Source organism: Oryctolagus cuniculus, chromosome 1 (assembly GCF_051225735.1).
Source record: "Oryctolagus cuniculus isolate XC-2025 breed Fujian yellow rabbit chromosome 1, ASM5122573v1, whole genome shotgun sequence".
Taxonomy (NCBI): Eukaryota; Metazoa; Chordata; class Mammalia; order Lagomorpha; family Leporidae; genus Oryctolagus; species Oryctolagus cuniculus.
In genome coordinates, this window is record NC_142867.1 from 185,428,984 (window position 1) to 185,450,808 (window position 21,825).

A 21,825-nucleotide genomic window follows, 5' to 3' on the forward strand; every position below is an offset into this window, starting at 1 on the left:
TCTACTGGCCCCTCCCAGTTTTGATTGGGAAGAATTTTTTTTTTTTTTCTCTTTCTGATGGTGTCCTCAGAAAAATTGATGGGAAATGAAGAAAAAGTTGTCTTTAGGAGAACTAACCCAGGACACTGCATAGGTATCTATATTTATGCCTTCTCTGTAGGAAGGAATAATACTTGTTTTAACTTGTCCATGCATTCAAAATCCTGCCCCAAACAAATCCATCCATTACTTATGATCTGTAGACCTGGCATGCTCTTATCTGAAGACTCAATCTATTTAAAAAGCAAAACACACTATTCATACAGTGATTTCCCATCCTGAATAACCAGCTACTCTTTTTATTTCAATTTCAATGCTTCTGTTCTTTAATGAGTAAGTGCACGTGAATTGCCATAATATTTACAGTGATTTTAGGCCAAACAGTACAGTCATCGTACTTACAGAATTTTACAAAAATAATATAAAACATATTGCCTTTGTCCTGTATAAAATTATCTCCGTAATAAAAAAATCACTACGATGTGTTGTTTACTCTCTACCAAATGGTATTGTTTTAGTCAGATTATTTCATTTTGTTTTCACTACCCCTACTGAATAAATTACGTTATAATTCCTACTTTAAAGATGGGGGGTGCTGAGATTTGGTGAGGTTAGTTAACCTGCCTTGCAGTGGTAAAAGTGGAGCTGGAGTTTGAGCACAAGATGAATGACTGCAGAACCCAAATGAGAGAGATGTAGAGAGAGAGCAAGCAGGAGAGGGCAAGAACAATCGTGAATGTGAACACAGATACAAATCAAAATATCTTTGGAGCAGGATGGGAAAATGAAGTGGTGGAGTTAAGGTGGGAATAGGCATATGGGGTTCACCAGGATGGGTTTGCTGTGCAGGATCAGGTAGACGCAGACAAAAGAGATGGGAAATGGTGGTGGAGAGGAGGAGAGAAAAGGGGAGGAGAGAGGAGGGAAAACGAGGGAAGGGGAAGAGAAGTGGTGATAAGAAGAGACAGGAGGGTAGGGATGGGGAGGAGAGGGGAGGGAGGGAAGGAGTGCAGAGGAGAAGAGATAGGAGGAGAGGAAGGGTGGTCAGTGAATTAGGCAGATAAAGGTAGGGGAGGGTATTGAAGGCACAAGGAAGAGGTTGCGACAGGAGACCACGGAAACATGGACACTAGGCTGTACAGAACTTTAAGAGAAACGGTGGTCTATTGCTTTGTTTTTTAGTAGCCACATGCTTATCATACAGACTAATAGGAATCCATATAATATGCTAGCTTTTGAGGCTCCCATCTCCCTAGGGATTAGAAATGAGTTCTAATTACTTTTCCTCATGCAATGATTTAAGAAATCCCAGTCTGATACTTTATTCTCTAAACACTTGAGACCAAATGAGGGAAGTTAAGCCTACCTTTTGATTTTGGTGATTGACATTAATCAGCAAATTTTAAAATTATAAATTCTCCTTTCATGTTTGAATGATATAGGGTATGTATTTAAAGGTTGTAACCTTGAAAGTGTGAAGGTGTCCTCTATGATTAGTTCTGTGTTTATAATTTAACATCTACTTGACATATTTGATAAAAGATTTTATACACTATGGTTTTATTGGTGTAGATAGGTTATCTTTTTTAAGGTATGTTTTACCTTAGTACAAGGAAACTTGACACTAAAATAAAATTTAAATATTAATGTCTAAATAGGGAAGAATAATATTTGTTTATAGGAACTGTGGTATATGTTTATATTTAGGGCTGATTAATATTTTGATATATATTCTAAAATAGAGAAATCTGCATTTTAAAATTCCTTTACCAAATTCTTTTAAAAATACCTGTTTAGCTTTAAAATCTTGGTCTATTACACTGAAGGACAGATTATTATGATTTTATTTATTCACTTAAAGTATTTATTTATTTGAGAGGCAGAAAGAAAGAGCACCCATCCTCTTATTCACTCTCCAAGTGCCTGCAATGGCTGAGGTTGGGTTGAGGCTGAAGTCGGGAAACCCAACTGCTTGACCCATCACTTCTGAATCCCAGAGTCTGATTTAGCAGGAAGCTGGAATCAGGAGCTGGAGTTGGGTATTGAACCCAAGTACTCTGATTTGGAACATAAGTATCTTAACTAGTGTCTTAATCACTGGGCTAATGCCTGTCTCTGTTATGTTTTTAATTTTTAAGCCTTCTGATTATATGAATTCTTTTCATGTTTCATTGTCATATAAAATATTTTACTTCAAAGGAAAAATGCTATGAATTTATAATGCTTTTGGAATTTAAAAATCTGCTTCTTGTTTTGTTTATTAAGACAGAATCATTGATTGTGAATAAAGAACATGGTATGTTGAAAAGAAAATTAAAGTTACTGATGTTTCTCTGCCAGATAGCACAAAAACTAAGAACACCACAGGAATTTTTCAACATTATTAACCTCTTGACAATGTGTGGGTCGTATAAAGGACAAATGAATGTTTTGGAGAGGTTGAGAATGAATGCCAATTTTAACAGGCTGTCCAATCACTGTAGACAAATATTTGTGTTCCCGGGGATTATTTGATTTTTATCAAAGCAAATTGAATTGGAAACATAGCATGTATTAAGTCATTGGTGCTTATTGTTTAATTCTTTTTCCCATAGAAGTTTCTATGCACAAAAAGAGCACTAAGTCATCAGTTAGACATACCATGTAATGATCCTTATCATATCCAGACAAAATAAAGCCTTTCAAGATGATACCTCACAAGACAGCTGCATAGCTTTCTTCACAGGAACTTGTTAAACAAATAATGATTATTACAGTGATTGGGTCATTCTGTTACACTAGTTTAACAAGAGCAATTCCAAGATGTCTAGCCCATTCCACATTCCATTTGACTAACTATGGTATCCACAGCATGTAAAATATCCAGGCAACTCACAGCAGCTTTTCTTAAATACTTTTTTTGGACACTGGGATCTAAGGCAAGTGACAGAGTTAGGTTAACAAGAGGAATGTTTTTAAGGCATACCCACCGTTAATGCTGTAACAGGTCTAAATTATATATAAAAGTTGTTTCTAAGTACCTGAAGTTGAAACATTGCAGAATTGGCCCCTATCTATATTTTAGTTAGTGCATGTATGAATTCTAACTGTTGACATTAAGATTTATTGTGCTCAATGAGATAGATACACTAGAAGTTTTGCACAAACTACCATAAGTGGGGTACTGTGAACTGGACTGATTAGAAATGCTCGTGTCAACCATCCTTTTTGCTTACAGGCATGCCAAAATAGGAGCAGAAACAAAAGGAAAAAGATTTAGATAGGGAAGATAGAGATAAGAGATAGAGAAGACAAGTGTTGGGAGTCAAACAAGGAGGACATTGGAAGCTCTGAGGTCACTTCTGGGGTTGTCAACTAAGGCAAGTGGGAGCAGAAACTACTGTAATATTCAGTACATGAGGTCAAATTTAGAAAGTCAGGGAGGAGGCAAGTTGAGACTCTAGGGCCACATTTCTGCTAACTGAAATCTGGAGCTAAGTCAGGAACCAAGATAAGAGACGTTAGTATTATGTGTCAGTAACCCAGTCAAGGAATCTGTATATCAGAACTAGAGGCTGAGGGCACCAGTGCCAACAGGTGACCAAGGTAATTGCTTCTAACAGTATATTTTCTGCCTTAAGACCAAGCCTGTAAAAAATTATGGCAAGTGGGAGCCATAATTGCTTTTTTCATTCAATTCCTACTTGACAGGTACCTATTAAGTGCCAGCCATTGTATTAGTATCAGGAAATATTAGTGAACTAGAATTGGATATTTGTTTTTATACAGGAAACCAGTAAATAAAGAAAGATACAAATAGCTCTAGAAGGAAATATACAGGCTAGCCCGAGAAAGTCTCTCCAAAGAAGACATGCTTACAGTGACATCTAGGTTTGAGAATGTGCAGACCTTTGAGGGGCTAGAAGAAAAACTTGAGAGTCCAGGCCAAGGGAAGACCAAATGGAAATGACTTGAGGTGAGAAAGGTCTTGGCCTTGGTACGAGGTTCAGAAGGAAGTGGACTTAGAAGATAATAAGCCAGCGCCGCGGCTCACTAAGCTAATCCTCCGCCTTGCGGCGCCAGCACACGGGGTTCTAGTCCCGGTCGGGGCTCCGAATTCTGTCCCAGTTGCCCCTCTTCCAGGCCAGCTCTCTGCTGTGGCCAGGGAGTGCAGTGGAGGATGGCCCAAGTACTTGGGCCCTGTACCCCATGGGAGACCAGAATAAGCACCTGGCTCCTGCCTTCGGATCAGCGTGGTGCGCCGGCCGCAGCGGCCATTGGAGGGTGAACCAATGGCAAAAGGAAGACCTTTCTCTCTGTCTCTCTCTCTCTCACTGTCCACTCTGCCTGTCAAAAAAAAAAAATGATAATAAACAGAGAGAGGGGTGTGAGATGGAGAAGCTAGCAAGAGCCAGATAAAACAGTTGGAGGGGAAAATCCACTTGGCTAGAGTAGGGAATGGGGCAAGTAATATGTTCCAAGAACAGATATACTCTTTTTTAAGATTTATTTATTTATTTGAAAATCAGAGTTACACAGAGAGAAAAGGAGAGACAGAGAGAGGGAGAGAGAGGTCTTCCATCCACTGGTTCACTCCCCAGTTGGCTGCAATGGCTGGAGCTGTGCCGACCCGAAGCCAGGAGCCAGGAGCTTCTTCTGGGTCTCCCATATGGCTGCAGGGGCCCAAGGACTTGAGCCATCTTCTGCTGCTTTCCATGGCCATAGCAGAGAGCTGGATTGGAAGTGGAGCAGCCAGGACTAAAACTGGTGCCCATATGGGATGTTGGCACTGCAGGCAGCGGCTTTACCCTCAATACCACAGCGCTGGCCCCCAGATATACTTTACAGTTCCAAGCTGGAAAACAGATTAAAGGGACTGAAAATTCTACCTAAGCAGTCCATACATTGTGAAAAGTTTACTAAGGAAATTTCCCAGAAAAGAAATGGAAAGGTGAGGCAGACCATTGGTAAAGAATATGGTGCTCAAATTTCTGGAACTCCCAGGGTTAAAAAGTAGGCTTAGGGCAAACCATTGCAGTTCAAGAGAGTGGTGATAGTAGCCAGAGGGTTTTTGCTTTGGATGACGAAATTGTCCTGTTGTGGACATTGGAGCAGGGTAGTGAGTCAACCAGTGTGGGTTGGTTTGAGACAGAGCATAATGTGGGTGAGCCTGGGAGGAACTTGAATGGCCAGTTGAAAAACGTGAAGTGCCAACCATCCTGCTTTTGATTTCCTTTCTTCCACAGAGGCAGTTAAGTTATAGGTCCCCTGAGGAGATCTTTCAATTGGTTAATAACATATTCTGTTATTCTTTTGAATTTTCAAAGTAAATATGAAAATTTGTTAATAATAATAGCCAAACAATAGTAGCAATATCTTGACAGCTCTTATGGGTTGAATTATGTTGTCCAAAGCGATCCATTGAAGTCCTAATCCCCTAATCCCCTAATATGATTTTATTTAGAAACAAGGACTTTGCAGATGTCATTAGTTAAATTAAGATGAGGTCAGACTGGTGGAATAGCATGAGCCCTTAATCCAACATGACTGGTATATTTACAAGAAGAGGAAATTTGGACACAGAGACTGCATAAAAGGAAGATGGTCATATGAAGACAGACACACAAGGAGGAGGCTGTGTGAAGATGGGGCAGAGACTGGAGTGATGCATCTGTAAGTCAGGACATTGCCAAGGACTGATGGCCCCCATCAGAAACTATGAGAGAGGCATGGATAGATTCTCCCTCAGAGTCCTCAGGAGGACCCAATATGGCCAACACTGTGATTTCAGAATTTTGGCCTCCAGAACTGTGCAGCAATAAATTTTTGTTCTTTTAAGCTGCCCATTTAATTATACTCATTGCAACAACCCTGGAAAACTAAAACAACTCCTTATTCTTATGCACTGTTCTCCCCCATGCACTCTGATCCATGAAAACTAAATTACTTTTCCTACCACCTGTGTTCTTTCTGTACAGAATACCTTTCTTCCCTTCCTTTTCTCCAGGTGCCTATTTAAAAATAATTAAAATTTTAAATTAAGAAATAGGTCAAGCATACACAGAAAATAAAATAAGAGAACCAATTCTTCCAACATCTAGATTCACTGCATGATAATTTTTTATCATAGTTGAAATAAATATCTCCTTTTTGCCTTAAAAAGGAAATATGACTGATAAAACAAGGCCTCTTTTCTTGTTCTTGTGACCAATTTTGATCCAGGACATTACTTTGTTTATAAATCTTCCCTATATCACCCAGGACAGCTTAACTCTGAATTTTGCTCCAATAATATTTTATGTCCAGCTTACATTGTAGCAATGTTCTTATTGTATTTTTATTGTATTCTGTTTAAGAGAAAATGACTTGGTCATTTTTGATCATTATCTGGTGCTTATGCAAGCCAACCTTTGGTTAAACTGAACTTTAATTTAATAATGTCTCCATAAAAACCATTTGACCCTTATAAGAACCCCATCACAATTAGTACTAGAATTGTCATCTTTTTCTTTTCCAGAAATTGAAGCTTCATGAATTTTATTTGTTTAATGTGATAGGTTACGTTATTTGGTCACAATTCTTCTTTCCATCTGCATCCTTGCTATGGTATGTTGTTGGTATCTATACTGATATATCCCTGCCCTCCTGATGTTGAGATCGGTCATGCGGTTTGTTTAGGTTAATAGAAAGTATGTAGAACTGACACCAGGCCGGTTCCAAGCTGAGGTTTTAGGAGGCTTATGAGCTTCTGGTGTCCCTATTGTATTTGAGTCATTCACCATGAAGAGATGCCCTAAGTAGCTGATGTTCCCAGAATAAAGGCATATTTAGAGCTTACTTGACCCCGACCTGAAGGCTGATTGCCACCAAGCCTAGCAGAGTCACAGAAAGCCTGCAGAGCTATGAGCAAAATGAAATGCTTGCTGATGTCAGTTGCTGAGATTTGGGGTGGTTGTTACACAGCCTTTTCCTGGTGGAAACCTCACTAAAAGTATTCAGCTAGAACATACATTCTCTAACTAACACTCTAGGATTTTTCTAGTAAATTATTCATTCAATGAGTATTTATCATATATTTACAATGGAAAACAGCACAGCACAAAATAGATTACAAAGCCTGTGCTCTCATTGAGAATATACTTCTATTGAGGGAAAGAGACAAAGCAAATACATTTAAATAGTAGAAAGTGACTAACTCTTATAAAAGCACAAATGTCCTTCTGAGAGCACAGTGGGGTGAAGGAACGGCGATGACCACCTTTATTAAGGTGTCTGGGGAGGGCTCTTTGAGTGACAGGAAAGCAGAGCAGATGCTTTGAGAAAAAGAAGACCATCTTTCTCCCCTTGAATAGTCTGAGAGAAGGGTTTCATTTTTTTCATTTTCCTTTATTTATGTAGTGTGAGCCCAACTGTGTGCCTTTTCTCTGGACTAGTTGGTTGTCCTTGGTTTGCAGCCTGTGTATTCAGAAATCTATTGGGTTGTTTTGTAAGTTCTTACAGAAAGACTGAAAAAGGCTTCATTTTCCCTTTCCCAAAGGGAGCGATTCACGAACTGCAATCCTGGGCTGTGAATGAAATCTGATTTCTCTCAGGTGAGGGGTACTCCGCATATGGAATGTTAAGAGAAAAATGTGTCTTTAGCAATACTGTAGGGAACTGTGGTCAACACTGAGCTGATAAAGACCTTTGTTTTCCATGTTTTGATTGGCCCAGCGAGAAGCCCAGAGCAGCTCGCACACCCATCCGTATCCATATTACTGGGACTGAAAAGTGCTGACACAGGATTGCTGATCAGCCCCTGTGGGCTTGCCAGGGTAAACTTGTGTAATGCACCGTACATCCCTCCTAACAACAGTGGTTCTTTTGTCACTTAAACAGAGGCTGTTAAGAACAGGAGTCATTAAAAAGAGCTTTAGAAATGCTGGCAACATTTTCCAATACTGTGGCTTTAGGCAAATCTCAAAAAGTATCACAAAGTATCAGAAGCTAAGTATCAGAAGCTTCCGGAGAAGTGAAGCAGTTCATTAATAACTAATGAAAGTCAAGAAGGAAAATCTGAATTTATTAGAAAAAAAGGAATATTTCAAAATATAATTTCTGAATGTTAAAACAAGGCTATTTTCTATGAAGAACTGAATGAAGAGTAAGTAAAATATCTACTTGAATTTACGTAAATGTCACAAAAATATTTTCAAGTCTTCAATTGGCTTGGGCAACTCTAGTTTACTGATAAAAGCACATATCAAATAAACTAGTTTTAAAATTTCCTTTTTTATAGTTAATACGTAAAATATTGCAAGTGTATAAATTATGGGAAAAAGGTAATCCACTATCTAGAGAAAAAACTGGTTAATATTTTAATGCTGTTTCTGTTAGTCTTCTCTAAAAATATTTTATGGGCTTCAGAACATATAGTATATATAATTTCGTTTCATGCAGTTTCTTTCACTTTTGTTAATTTTTTAAAAGATTTTATTTATTTATTTGGGAGGTAGAGTTACAAACAGTGAGAGAGAGAGAGAGAGACAGAGAGAAAGGTCTTCTATCCACTGGTTCACTCTCCAAATGGCTGCAATGGCTGGAGCTGGGGTGATCCAAAGCTAGGAGCCAGGAGCTTCTGCCGGGTCTCCCATGTGGGTGCAGGGGGCCTAAATGCTTGGGCCATCTTCTACTGCTTTCCCAGGCCATAGCAAAGAGCTGGATTGGAAGTAGAACAGCCAGGACTTGAACCGGTGACCATATGGGATACTGGCACAGCAGGTGCACCACAGCACTGGCCCCCTCATTGTTATTCTTTATTCAACAGTTGGAAATCTATGGTTCATGATCTGAATCCCACCTACTGTCTCTTTTGTTGGAACACAGCTACATGTATTCATTTATATATTGCATGGCTATATTGGCTGACCTGAGTGGTTGTGACAGAATCTCTGTGATCTACAGAGACTAAAATATTTGCTCCTGGCCCTTTATAGAAATAGTCTGGGGCTAGCACTGTGATGTAGTCGGTTAAGGTGCCCCTTGCAGTGCTGGCATCCCATATGGGAGCTTGCTTAAGTCCTGGCTGCTCCACTTCTGAGCCAGCTCCCTGCTAACAGGCCTAGGAAAGCAGTGGAGGATGACCCAAATGCTTGGGTCCCTGCACCCCATGGGAGACTGGAAGATGCTCCTGGCTCCTGGCTTTGGTCTGGCCCAGTTCCAGCCATTGTGGTCAGTTGGGGAGTGAACCAGCAGATGGAAGATATCTCTCTCTCTCTCTCTTTCCTTCTCTCTCTGTAACTCTACCTTTCAAATAAATAAATCCTAAAAAAGTATATGTATCCATGGACACTTTCATTAGCATTGTTTGATGAAACTATGTATTTTATTGCCTATAACTAGATACATGAGTATATATGTATATAAAATAAATAATTTCAAATACAGGCAGAGTTGCAAAGAGAGGGAGAGATGGGGAGAGAGAAAGAGACAGAGAGAGAGAGAGAGAGAGACCTGTTGATGGCAATACTCCCCAGATGGTTACAACGGCCAGGGCTGGGCCAGGCTGAGGCCAGGAGCCAGGAGCTTCATCAGGGTCTCTCACATGTGTGGCAGGGGCCACAATACTTGGCTGTCTTCCAATGTTTTCCCCAGGCCATTAGCAGGAAGCTGGATAGGAAGTGGAGCAGCCAGAATTCAAACCGGCAACCATATGCCTGTATCGCAAGTGGTGGTTTTACCCACTGCACAGCAAGGCCGGCCCCCTTAAATACATCTTTTTTTTTTTTTTTTAAATAAAGTTAATTTGTACAGGCTCTCTATAGATTCAGAATATCAACTCTTGTTTAATGTTTTTACTTTGAGTATATTTTTGCAGGTTTTTTGTGTTTAAGAGATTTCTTTGAAACTTGGAAGTTTATTAATTAATATAAAATATTTTCTGGGATTTCTTTCAAAGATTCAAAGTTTAGAAATGTTTTGAATATATCATAATAAGGGAGTATTTTATTATTTCCAATTAAAATTTTTTATAAAGTTGTTACTTTATCAAATACTTCTTAAGAGTCAACTGATTTTTTTTTTTTAAATTTATTTGACAGAGTTATAGACAATGAGAGAGAGAGAAAAAAAGGTCTTCCTTCCGTTGGTTCACTCCCTAAATGGCTGCTGTGGCTGGTGCTGCTTCTTCCTGGTCCCCCATGCAGTTGCAGGGGTCCAAGCACTTGGGCCATCCTCCACTGCCCTCCCGGGCCACAGCAGAGAGCTGGACTGGAAGAGGAGCAACCGGGACTAGAATGTGGTGCCCATATGGGATGCCAGTGCCACAGGTGGAGGATTAGCCTAGTGAGCCACGGCACCGGCCCCATCAACTGATTTTTTTTTTAAAAGATTGAGTAGTTTTTTGTTTGTTTGTTTGTTTTACAGAATTATCTATATATTTGAAATTCAGAGTTACAGAGAGAGACAGAGAGAAAGATCTTCTATCAACTGGTTCAGTCCCCAGATGGCTGCAATGGCTAGGACTGGGTCTGGCCTAAGCCAGGAGCTAAGAGTTTGTTACAGGTCTCCCACGTGGGTGGCAGGGGTGCAAGCACTTGGGCTTTTGCTGTTTTCCCAGGCCATTAGCTGGGAGCTGGATTGGAAGTGGAACAGCTGGGACTTGAACTGGAGCCCATATGGGATGCCAGTGCCTTAGGCAGTGGCTTTACATTCTATATCATAATGCCAGCCCTCAAAAATAGAGTAGTTTTTACAGCCATTTTAGACTTAAAGAAAAATGGAGATGATAGTGTAGAGTTCCTATAAACCCCATATTCAAGTTTTCCTATTGTTAGCATCTTCCATTAGCATTGCACATTTGTTAGAATTAGTTAACTAAAATAGATACATTATCATTAACTAAAATCTATGAGTGTATTTTATTTGAATTAGGTATTTTTTACCCAACATCTTTATTTTGTTCCAGGATCTCCTCTGGTATATCACATTTCAGGTAGTCATAATGTTCTCTTAGATTCTTCTTGGCTCATGACAGTTTTCAGACTGCTTGTGTTTGATGATCTTGACAGTTTTAACGGTATTGCTCAAACATTTTTAAAGATTGCCTGTCTATAATAACTGGTTACATTGGAATTATGAGTTTTCAGAGGAAGGCCCCAGAGATGAAATGCCATTTTCATTACATCCTGCCAAGGGTACACACTTGTCAACATGACTTATCACTGTGGTTTCTGGCATTGATCACCTGGGCAGGGTAGGGCTTTTCAAGTTTCTCCATGTGCAGCTACTCTTTCCTCACTTTCCGTTTTGACCCTGCGGAAGGAAGTCACCATGAGCCATCCATTTCTACAGAAATTCTCCCATATGGGACATTTTTTCCACTATACCTTATTTATTCAATGATTTGTTTTTATTGGTATGTACTCAGGGAAATTTATTTTATACTTTAGGTTAAAATACATTCTTATTTATTTATTTTGTTGCTCAAATATTCCATATTTGGCCTTTCAGTTGGCTCCTGTAGCCTTTTGACATACCTTGGTCAATGTTGAGTTTTTGCTTATGTGCATGTATTTTTAAAGCACTTTCTTCATCTCTGACACTTTAAGAGATGATCCTAGCTCATCTTGCACATTTCCTGCCCTAGTCCTAGAGTTAGCCATTTCTCCAACAAACCCTAATTCCTTTCACCAATTTGCTTTGTTAAAACAATCTGGGCACAAGTTATGCTTATAGCTACTGAAATATAATTACTTCTTGGCCCTCTCTGCTGACAGAGCAAGGAGAAATACGCATATTAATGCTAAGTTGTGCACACATATTTTAATATATAGCCATCTGCATCAATATTGACCTAAACATGAGCTCAGCTTATAACTGATTACTCTAACACAAATCCTCGGCCACATGTATCATTTATCCTTGTATCTGTGCTTATTTGTAAATTCCCACCCCAGCAGTGAGAAATCTTGCTTCCTCTATGTGCTGATTCCAGCATACACTGTAGTTGCTTATCCCTATTATGGAAAGCAGTTTTATAAAATGCAGCTTGTTTGACTTTTAGCCTTAGAAACCTGGTCATTTCAAAAGTTACTTATGTCTGTCTACTGATTCTTAACTCCTTTTTTACTGTATATTCTATACAGGTTTATTTCCCTTTTTTGGTTGTTAGTTCTGAAGCTGATGTAGTGATAAGGCAACAAGTGTTACATTTGAGAGATTTCAAATCCTTTGAGGTCATAAATCTATGTGTACATGCATAAATTTAAAATAAAATCTCAATCAAGCAGAAAAGCTGTTATTACACTGCAGATAGCAAGTGCTATAGAAAATATTTATATAGAATTAATCTTACCAATGTATAAATAAAGAAGTCAGATTGGAAATTATAGGCACTAGAAAATATTTTTTTGCCTTTACACTTTCTTCTTGTCCTCAGAAAAATAAGTGTAATGTAAACCATTAATTTGTAATTAAGTCTATCGGTTGTACTTGGGAACAAGTACAATAGCATTACCTTCCAATATTTGAAAGAAAAAATTTCTAACCAGAAATTTCATAAGCATTCAATCACTTATTAATAAAAATAAAGATTTCTTCAAATGTTCAAGGTCTCAAAAAAATGACTCCCATGAATTCTTTTTCAGACTATTTCAGAAGTACACAAGTACAATGTGTGTGGGATTTGGTTTCAAAAATCAGGTAATGCAAAACATAGATAATATCACAAATACTTCATGATAAGTCATCTTCTGAAATGGTCTGAATAATTCAAGCCAATAGTTTCATTGTCGGTGAAGTTTCTGGTCTTTGAATGGAATCGTGCTCACACTAAAATCATTAATTGGAAAGAGTTTGAGTGCATCTGATTCTGAGATAGACTGTTCAGATCACCCTTCCCAGTTCACTGCCTCACTTTCTTTTCTCTTGTTCTTTTAGCACACAGCTCCAAGATACATTCTGTATGGCCCTTAGATACTGGGGTTAATTCTCAGTGTCCCAAACTGTAACTTAATAAGCACACCATGGTGTGTATTTTCTCCCCTTCCCTTATTCTGCTTCATGCCATGTTGTGCTCTACTGCATTATCTCTTTGATTGAGGTTTTGCTATCTGGTAGGAACCAAGCCAAGATACATAGTATTAGACTGTCACTAGAGGTTATTTAGGATGAAGAGATGTTGAAACCAAAGCTTTGGGCAATTTGAGATGTTAGCCAAGCCATTGGCAGAGTATGGTCAACCATAGGAATTTCTTCACATTCACACCCCCATTGATAATGGTGAATAGCAATGCTGCAACAATGCCTCACAAAAACAAGATAGCTTTGAGCATAGGCTACTCAAGGCTCAGGGTCTTAGCTATCTCATTAGGCTAGAAACCTACACAATAGAGGTAGTTTCTGGGGGTGAAGAAAATCTGATATGGGTAGTAGAGGAAGGAGACTGACATACATCAAATACAACCTCAAGACCAGTTGTAGCAGTGGATACGGTAGCTTGTTCTATTAAAATTTATCTAATAAGTCATATGTAGAGATTGTGGAGACATGGAGATGAATAGTACTTATTACAGGGCATGCATGTGTCTAAGTGGTACAAAAGGTAGACTATATGGAGTGGTTTTGGCTTCCTGACTCATATCCTTGGCCTCATCTCTGATTGCAGTGTAGATAATAGTGGGTAGCTTGGCTAATGTCATATTGAAATCTCATTTCAAGCATTGTACATTTTGCACTTTCATCCTCGGGTTTTTCCAATGCTACAATTAGGAAACCTTCTGTTCAAGCAGTCTGTTCCAGAATGCACAGTTCAGTCTGGAGGTACACAGGGATTTGTACCCCAAAGCAAACCTCAACTAATGTGGGATATAAGTTGATAAGTGAAAATGGTTAATTATCAGGTAAACAATTTCAAAATGCATTCTTCATTTTCCTTAGAAGATTCCAGGTAGGGTTGAGCGCCACTTGACCTCAATGAGGATGTTAATAATGCATTTATGTATTTTCTTTTATACTCTCCTCACTCTTCCCAGTATTTCACACCTGTTCCTTGTTTACAAGTTTTTGTCTCAGGCTCTGCTTTTAGGAAAACTCAAGCTAAAATAAAAGTTCTTAAATCCACATGTGGTTCTGTATTCTATTTTCTACCCCATTTTGTGTTGCTCCTCCTTGCTGTTTCCAATAATTATGCCAAGCAATTAAATAAATAAAGAGGGGGGATGTCAATAAATAATTCAATAGAATTTCCAGGATGATTTAAACTTTTACATTGAAGGGTCTGCAAAGTAGCCCAGAAAATGGTGGAAAGTTGATAGTTTTGAAGTTCTCCTGCTGAATAGTCTGTTTTATCTTTATATCTGTAGTGTAGCTGTCCCCCTGAAATGTCTCAACTCCTCTTTTGTGCTAAAATTTTGTTCTTTGCAACCCCACCCCATGCTTTCTTTCTTGAGTACTTCTGAAATAGTCTGAAAAAGAATTCATGGGAGTCATTTTTTTTGAGACCTTGAACATTTGAAGAAATCTTTATTTTTATTAATAAGTGATTGAATGCTTATGAAATTTCTGGTTAGAAATTTTTTCTTTCAAATATTGGAAGGTAATGCTATTGAGGAGTCTCAATGCAATTCTGCTTATAATTTTGTGTATGCGATTTTGTTCTCTCCCTGGAAGCAGGTGGAGTTTTCTTTAGCCCCCAATGGTTTGAAATTTCAAACTTTCTTGATGAAGGTCTGTTGTTTGTTTTATAACCTCTACAGCAAACATTTCCAAAGATGTTTGGAAATCCTTGAAAGTCTTTACATTTTGAGTTGTCTTGTAAATAAAGTAAAAGAAAATATAAATGTAATCTTTGTATTTATACATGGATTTATCACTTCTATTGTTCTCTATTGTTTCCTGTGACTCTGAATTTCCATCTGATGCCACTTAATTCAACCTGAGTAACTTCTTTAAGAACACGCTTCTTTAGAATTTCTTTAAGAGTTCTTTAGAACTTCTTTAAGAACTTCTTTAAGAACACACTTGCTGGTAATAAATTTTCTCAGTTTCTATTTTCTCAAAATGTCTATTTTGCCTTCATTTTCAAAGGATATTTTTAACTGGACAAAGACTTTTTGTTTGATAGTTTATTGTACTAGGGTTTTTTTTTTTTTTGCTTCAGTATATTTGTGTATGTTATATTGTCCTCCATCTCTGCTGTTGCTGCTTTTTTTTTTAAGATTTATTTTTATTTATTTGAAAGTCAGAGTTACACAGAGAGAGGAGAGGCATACAGAGAGAGAGAGAGAGAGAGAGAGAGAGAGAGAGGTCTTCCATCCGCTTGTTCACTCCTCAATTGGCTCCAACGGCCAGAGCTGTGCCGATCTGAAGCCAGGAGCCAGGAACTTCTTCTGAGTCTCCCACATGGGTGCAGGGACCCAAGGATTTCGGCCATCTTCCACTGCTATTCCAGGCCATAGCAGAGAGCTGGATAGGAAGTGGAGCAGCCGGGATTCGAACTGGCGCCCATATGGGATACCAGCGCTTCAGGCCAGAGAGAGAGAAAGAGAGAAAGAGAGAAAGAAAGAGAGAGAGACATATTCAATCTGCTGGTTTACTCCCCAAATGGCTGCAGCAACCAGGAGCCAGGAACACTATCTGGATCTCCCACATTGGTGTCAGGGGCCCAAACACTTGGGCCATCTTCTGCTGCCTTCCCAGGTCCATTAGCAGGGAGCTGGATCAGAAGTGGAGCAGCAGGGACTTGGATGTCACACCAATATGGGATGTTAGTGTTAAGGTGGTAGCTTAACCTGCTGCCCCACAATGCTGGACCTCATAGTTTTTCCCTAATGAGAGGCTTGAATGTTTAGTTTTTGGAAGTGTGATCCATTACTTTTAATATTTACTATTTCCTGCAATTGGAATTGTGGAAGATACCACAAAAAATTCTGCTTTTACAAGTGAAGAAACAGGTCAGACCTGAAGCAGAGTGAGAATCTCAAGGACATGAAGTTGTAGAACAAACTTTCCTTTCAGGTTTTTGCTTGATTGGCAATATCAGACTGTTTCATCAGGTTCTAAGTGAATTCTTAAGTAAGATTTACCCTGGAGTCTTAAGTAAGAGCCACCCTATTAACCATTCTCTTTTCACTTGCACTGATTTGCCATTTCATTCAGACAACCACAGCTCTTTTTTTTAATTTTTTTTTTTTTTATAATTTGGAGAAGATTTGGGGGGCAGCTGCTTGCCATCAAGCTCAGACTTTCTTTCACTCAATATCCATCCACAGAGGCCCAGCTAACCCCTGGGTTGCTCCAGGCACTCCATCCTTAGGTGCCCAGAGCTCCTTGTAGGAATAGGTGCTCTGGCATTGATCCCAACTTCCTGCCCTTCCTGATCACCAGCCGGGCTTCTGGGATCTGTCCTCCCTGAGGTCCAGCTTGCCCAACCCACCCCATAAGCTTACATGGGAACTAGAAGTGTCTGTACACTATCTTTTAATACTTCTAATTAATGGGCTCTGTATTTTTATATTATCTTTGGATCCTTAGGACCTAGCACAGTGCTTTGGTAATTAGTAATCATTCATTTAATTTGATTGAGTAAAAGGAATTTCTTCAAATCACTAACTTTATACCAGGTTGCCAAAATTATAATACATGTCAAACCTGATCATTCTAAGCATGTTTTGGGTTGTGAAACTGAGGGAATTTAAAAAACTTGTAATAGGGGCAGGCGCTGTGGCATAGTGGGTAAAGTCACCGCCTGCAGTGCTGTCATCCCTTATAGGTGCCAGTTCTAGTCCCGGCTGCTCCTTTTCTGATCCAGCTCTCTGCTATGGCCTGGGAAAGCAGTAGAAGATGGCTTAAGTACTTGGGCCCTTGTACCCGGGTGGGAAACCCAGAAGAAGCTCCTGGCTCCTGGCTTCAGATGCCGTTGTGGCCAATTGGGGAGTGAACCAGAGGATGGAAGACCTCTCTCTCTCTCTGCCTCTCCTTCTCTCTATGTGGAACTCTGACTTTCAAGTAAATAAATAAATCTTTAAAAAAACTTGCAATAAGTTCCATAAATATTACATAACGATTACAATGATATACACCTGTACTTGTATATGGAGGAGGGTAGAGTATAAAGAAAATTGAAAATAAATTGTTTTAGTGTAGTAAAACAGAAATAGTTTTTATTTCCATTGGTCCTTAATATTTGTTTTAAAAGAATATTTGAAATGAAGACAAGATTGTAGAAAGAAAACTTGGGAGAAAATCATAGGTGAGTAACAACGATGACAGGAGAGCTGTGAATAAAGAGAATGAAGAACCGGGAGAGTCCCAGCCTGCAGAACTAAGAGCCTTGTGTAAGGAGATTGACCCAAGAAGGATGATGACAATCTCTACTAGGGACCAGACAGGAGGCAACAGGCTTAAGTTGTAGCATGAGGGATTTAGATAAGAAAAAAGGGAAAATTTTCAGACAGTGAGGTTTGATAGACACTGGAATGTGTATCTGGGGAAGCTTGTGGAATTTCCTTCTCTCGAGGTCTTTTAAAAATAGGACAGCACCTCGTCTCCCTGCAGGATGGACTCTGTTTGACCTCCCAGCACGTCTACTGAACTAGGAGGTGGACTTCACCTTAGGGAGAGAAGAGAACTGAATGCTTCTGCATTGAATAAAAATAGGGTGGACAGTTTTCCTCTTTATTTACATTTATGTATGTCACATGTAAATTAGAAGTGATAGAGTTCTTTTTTTCTTTTGCTTAAATGTTTTCATTTTTAAGGCTTGGAGATTACAGTTTCAGTAAAACTATTATAGGGAGGGAAGGAGAGACTCTTTTATCCTACTTTGGAGCATATTTTTATAGGGACAGAGGTGAAGAGCTAAGAATCTTTTGGACATCCTTCATTTTTATTTCACTTCCTATTGTAAATTAAAGAAAATACTGCCCTATCTATTGGGTTTAGTATTTTAAAGATACACGTAAAAAATTAATTAGTATAAATGTTTCTCACAGTGTTTTTGGCAGAACAGCTACCCAAACTAGAAGAGGTTCTCTGTATTTCATTTCCTTTCAGGAAGTTTACCTTCAGAAGTCCAAGTGTGAGGTCAAGCTCTGGGTTGTCGGAAACGGGAATGTTCTTTACTGTCTGAGCACCCAGACAGCACTCCAGGAAGCATCCTACTTTGCGGACATTGGTAAGGGTTAAAACGTTCTGTTTCCTCTTTTGTGATTTCTGTAGTCTTCTAAAACTCTGAAATATGTCAATAAGAGCCCCTGCATCCTCTGGATTCTATGATAATAGACTTTCAGTTACAGGTGAGAGCTACCTTTTTCTCCTTCCTGAAAACCACAAGCTACTTCAGGTCAAAGGAGCTAAGCTTTAACTCATTGTCTGCTTCAAGCAAAAACAATTTCAGGGTACTATAAATCTGATTTCTTTCTAACTCTGTTAGTTGACCTGAGAACATTTACAGGTTAAAGCCCTGAATTGTTACAATAACATCCCATATTCACATAATTTTTTACATTTGTCTCATTTAGTATCTAATTTGATTTTTTTTAAATTTTTTTTTTTTGACAGGTAGAGTGGACAGTGAGAGAGACAGAGAGAAAGGTCTTCCTTTTGCCATTGGTTCACCATCCAATGGCCGCCGCCGCTGGCGTGCTGTGGCCAGCGCACTGCGCTGATCCGAAGGCAAGGGCCAGGTGCTTCTCCTGGTCTCCCATGGGGTGCAGGGCCCAAGCACTTGGGCCATCCTCCACTGCCTTCCTGGGCCACAGCAGAGAGCTGGCCTGGAAGAGGGGCAACTGGGACAGAATCCGGCGGCCCGACCGGGACTAGAACCCCAGGTGCCGGCGCCGCAGGAGGAGGGTTAGCCTATTGAGCCGCGTCGCCGGCCCTCTAATTTGATTGTAATAAGAACCTCGTGAATGTAATGATCTTGTAGATAAGAAAATGCAATCTCATTAAGAAGATACAATTTGCTCAAGATCACCAAATCAGAGAATGCCAAGTTGGAACACTGGATTTCTTTCTTTCTTTCTTTTTTTAAAATTTTATTTGAAAGTCAGAGTTATACAGAGAGAATTAGAGGCAGAGGCAGAGAAAGAGAGAGAGGTCTTCCATCCACTGGTTCACTCCCCAACTGGCCACAATGGCCAGAGTTGCGCCAATCTGAAGCCAGGAGCCAGGAGCTTCCTCCAGGTCTCCCATGCAGGTGCAGGGGCCCAAGGACTTGGGTCGTCTTATACTGCTTTCCCAGGCCATAGCAGAGAACTGGATCGGAAGCAGAGCAGCTGGGACTGGAAATGGCATCCATATGGGATGCTGGCACTTCAGGCAGCGGCTTTACTTGCTACTCCACAGCACCCACCCCAGGATCACTGGATTTCAAAGCCTAGATCTTTCCCACTGCACTGTGCTGTGCTGTCTCTGAAAACCCAAAATTCCCTGGTATTTTATTTATTTATTTTTCACCACTTTTGAGATCTTTGCCTCTGATTTGTCCTGCATCAAAATCATATTAAGTGCTGTAAACTGAAGTTATTTTCATGCCATAGAGACTTGGGCTGGCATTCTTATGAAGTAAAATACAAACAATGCCATTCCACATAATCAATCATGTAAATTTATAATACGATATTCCCTATGAGATTACAAGCTAGCCTAATTGGGCTAGTTATGGGTTATCAAAGAAACGTTTTGTTTTCATTATAAAAACCCACTTTCATTATTGCTTCAGTCTCTGACAGATACTGAATTAAACTCCCACGGTCCCTGGCACTCTGTCTTGGGTGTCTTTGGGGTACAGTGGCTTTATTTCCTTCCCCAGTAGTTCGGAAGTTTGTTTAATACTGACTCAGAGGAAGCGTTCTAGCTGAGTCCTCACATGGTCTTGTTTACAGCTCCGGAGTGTACATAATAGATAAGCTACTGACTTCCACAAGACCCCTGCACTTCCTGGGTGTGTGGGTGTGTGTGCTGGTGCCTGTGTATTAAGGTTTTGCAATCTCCCAGCTAGCTGCATCAGATTGCAAAATCATTTCACATCTCTTAAATATACCTTTAGCAAGCCTAATTTCGTAAACCAAAAAACCATTGTATTCCATGGGAGGTGTGCTAGTAAGTAATGATTAACATTGAAAAGCTTATAAGTTTTTAACAAGATCGAACCTGATTTTGAAGCAGGGCATAGAGAATTTGCCTAAGGATATGTTGTGAAATAAATCTGCACATGGCCATAGATGAATGTTATCCCATGTGTAGGATTTCTTTCCTTGACTGTAATTATAACAATCGCTTATAGAGAGTGTGCTCTCTGGCAAGAGATTTGTTAGGTTAACATTGTCTTGTTTTCAGCAGTAGCCTTGAAAGTATGTGGCTGTAGTACTTATGCAGAAGAAAGACCACAAAATTCAAATAATGAGTTCTGCATCTCATGGGTGGTGAGTGCCTGAATAAAGAGGGGAATGCAGGAGGCCGTTCAAACCTGAGGACCAGCTAGGATCTTCCCACATTTATCTCTTGGTTCCTTTTCTTTGATATGACCTTAAGTCAAGTCCAGTTGTTTATTACATAAGGCATAGTTCAGTTACTTAGAAGAACTGCTCTGAATCTTGAGAAGATTCAGGATAAAGATGTTTGGAGGAGAATGATGGTGGGCTGAAAATAGCTCCCTCAAACTTCTGATTATTTCAGGGAAGGCAGATCAAAGGCAGGAACCTCCACACGGACAGCAGATCATCGTAACCTGTGGAAGGAGAACGATTATGTATGTAATCTGTCTTGAGCATAGTGCTGATGTGGTCAAATCCACCATAAATGAGTACTGAACGTGAAAAATTCTGCAACTCTTTCCAACAGAACTAAGCAACTTTTATTATCTCAAGAAAGTCTTTACTAAATTTAGGAATTCTTTGTCAATCTTCGTTCTAAAAGCCACCATATTTTTTCTCTTTGTTCTTTCTTTTCAACTGCTGCTGCTGAATTGTGAGGCATGCCATGTACTATGTTTGCAGAGGATAACTTTGTTTTTGCAAAATGCATGGAATGGAGTTTGTGGGTATATCGATTGCAGGCCCTGAAAGACCTGAGTGAGTATGTAAGCATGACCACAAGGCACCAGGCGTGGGTGTATTTATCCGTTTGTCTCATTACTAAGAGGTTTTAGTTCCAAAAACGATCCGGAAGGATTTAGTTTGGGGAAGTAGGGAGGGTGAGGGAGTAAGATTTTTGAATTTACTTATTTGACCTGTATGTCCTCATTTATTTACATTATGATCAAACTTTCTTAAGGATTAGTTGAGGAAAATTTCCTTATTAGTGCCATAGGCATTGGAAACTGATTTTGAACAGGAAGACATGTGATTGCTGTATTAATTTGCTTTTTGTTACTAAAGTATCTGGGAGGAGTTTCTTGGGGAAGAAACCATTTTCTTCGGCCCATGGTTTGAGGTTACAGAATTGGGCAGCCCTGTAGGCCAGCATGTGGTGGAGGATGCAGGATCCCATTGTGACAAAGGAAACACAGAGAACCTGAACTGAAATAATCAAACCTCTCTCAAGAGCCACCCTCTGAGGGCACAGCAGCTATGACCCAAAGACCTCCCCTGGGCCCCACCTCAGACCCTGTCATTGGATCATGTCTCCACCCTTAATCAAGCAACCATTAACATTAAGACTTCAGAATTTGAACAGCTGCAGGAGTTCTGGGTGATAAATCTTAGACCATGTAACAGTTGCAAGTAAATTCTATGTTATGCATCATGTAAGACTCTTTTGGGGACCTAGAAATATGTTTGTCTTGTTGGCGTATGCTCTGTTCTATTTGCAAGCTAGTTGGGTTGG

The 21,825-nt window shown here is 39.6% G+C and overlaps 1 long non-coding RNA gene across 1 annotated transcript in view; it reads left to right on the forward strand.

The window, feature by feature from the left end:
* Positions 1-21,073, forward strand: part of LOC149128789 (uncharacterized) — a 59,119-nt gene extending 38,046 nt beyond the window's left edge. Inside the window, exons 3-4 of the long non-coding RNA XR_016224034.1 lie at positions 18,052-18,172; positions 20,973-21,073. This is a non-coding gene — a long non-coding RNA (uncharacterized LOC149128789). The remainder of the gene's footprint in view (positions 1-18,051; positions 18,173-20,972) is intronic.
* The last annotated feature ends 752 nt before the right edge of the window (positions 21,074-21,825 follow it).